This window comes from Myotis brandtii, unplaced genomic scaffold (genome assembly GCF_000412655.1).
Source record: "Myotis brandtii unplaced genomic scaffold, ASM41265v1 scaffold244, whole genome shotgun sequence".
Lineage (NCBI taxonomy): Eukaryota > Metazoa > Chordata > Mammalia > Chiroptera > Vespertilionidae > Myotis > Myotis brandtii.
This window is the reverse complement of record NW_005359225.1, coordinates 1,192,080-1,194,225: the sequence shown is the minus strand read 5'-3', so window position 1 is coordinate 1,194,225 and position 2,146 is coordinate 1,192,080.

Sequence of the window (2,146 nt, the reverse complement as noted above, 5' to 3'; positions counted from 1 at the left end):
AGAGGGAAACATCGACATGAGACAGACTCATCAATCGGTTGCCTCCCACATGTGCCCCTACTGGGGCTGGGGAACTTGCAACCAAGGTACATGCTCTTGACAGTAAATCGAACCCGGGACACTGTGGTCCACAGCCCGACACTAACCACTGAGCAACTGGCCTGGGCTCTTTTCACTGTTTTTAAAATGAGCACCACTTGAGCTTAGCTGGTCTGAGAGGAAGAAGTAACTAGAGAGGAAGGGCTGAGAGAGGAAAGCAAGGGGGCAAATGAGAGAGGAGGGATGAGGACCCCAAGGTGGGGCAGAGGGGATGAGCTCAGAGAAAGGGCCTGAGTGGGTGTAACTGCTGCAAGCCACCATCTCCTCAGTGGTGGTGGGAGCAGGGTTTGTTGACCGTGAAGGGACATGATGCGCTGAGGCCCCGAGGTCCTGGGTGGTGATGACCGGAGCTTCAATCTTCCACCTACAGGTCCTACCTTCCGGGGGTTTGCCATGAGGGTTCAAAGACCATAGTGGGAGTAGGGGAGGGCAGGGTTGGAGTGAATGCAATGATGCAGGTGACCTGAAGCAAGGAGGAGGCTGGCAGGCCGCACTGTGTCTTCAACATTATTTTTTAATACATTCATGTGGGTTATACAAAGAGCTAGTCCCAGGGCCTGGGCTGTGGCCTGGCTCCTGGGCGGTGAGAGCAGCATTGTGTAGTGTTTTCAAAGATCAGGTGTGGAGGGCCCACACCTGCCCCAAGCCTGAGAAAGAGTGTGTGTGCAGTGAGCACCTGTAGTCACAATTCCAACCAGGACTGGGCTCTGAGCTGCCCCTCAGGCCCCCCGGGCCCTAGGTGAGGCCAGGACATCAAGTTCCAGCCCTGGCTTTGCCATTGACTCCTTGAGTCCTTGATCCTCTCTGGGCCTCAGCTTTTTCATCTGTAAAATGGGGCAGAGAGAGTGGAGTTTTCATTGTCTCCCACTTTACCCAGCACCATCCTGAGCCAGACCGCGGCCAAGCACAGGTGGGAGGTGAAGACAACAGCCCATGGTTCCACGGGTATGAGGGACAAGGGGTTAGATCTAGATTTTTTAAACCCATTTTTCTAAGAGGGGAGGATCCCTGTATGAGGAGGACCCAAAAGAGCGTTGGAGCATTATCATGTGATGTGACACCTGAGAGAGAAGAAAACCACTCAGGTGCAACCCCCAACCCACCCCCTGACACCTGTAATGAGGTCTGACTCCACCTGTTTTCCACAGGCTCTGCCCCTGACTTGTGCATCTTGGAGCAAGTCCTCTTCTCTTCCTAAGCCTCAGTTTCCCCATCTGTGTAAGGGGGAGGTGGGACTCAATGGTCTCACATTCTAGACTGTGCTCATTGGAGAATGGGGATGCAAGGGCAACAAGAGAAAAAGACCAGTCTGCAAAGGAGGGAATGAGGGAAACTGAGGCAGAGGAGGAGAGGGCCTGAGAGAGTGGAGGGAGAGGAGCTGGTGGGATGTACAGTGCAGGATGCTCCCAGGCCCTGTGCTAGCAACGGGGGCCACTTCCTGTCCCCCTGACAGCCTGCAGCCCCGCAGTGGCAAAGCTCAGTCCCCGGAGTCAGGATGATGTGATTCTGAATCTCAGTGTGGCATTTTGTAGCTGGGACACCCTGCAGGGAGACTTGGAGCCTCTTTTATAAACTGGGATTAAATACCAGCCTCAGAGGGTTGTCATAAAGAGGCAGACACAGACTTGGGTTTGTTACCACTGCCAAGCCTGGGGCGAAACAGAACCAGAGACCTAAGGCCTTCACTCCTGGGATGGAGCGGGGAGTGGAGGCCACGGCAGTATTGGGGCCAGTGTGCAACACCAGAGTGCCAGGTGGGCAAAAAGTCTGTCCAGAGCAGGAAATGACAGTCCAGTGCTGGCCGGAGCCCAGGGCAACAGCCTGTGAACCGGACCTGCTGCAGCCGCCACAGCCTGCCATAGTGCTGGACCCACGGCACACTCATGGCTCCAGGTCTCTTCCAGTTACAAGTTCGTCATGTTCCAGAGAAGCTGCAAGTCATTATCAGAAGATGTGACCAATAGTCTGCTTGGCAAGGTCTCAGACAAATCCTCCTGGTCTTTCCCCTCCCTGGCCCTGGCCTGGCGGGGCAGGACTCCCCGCTTCC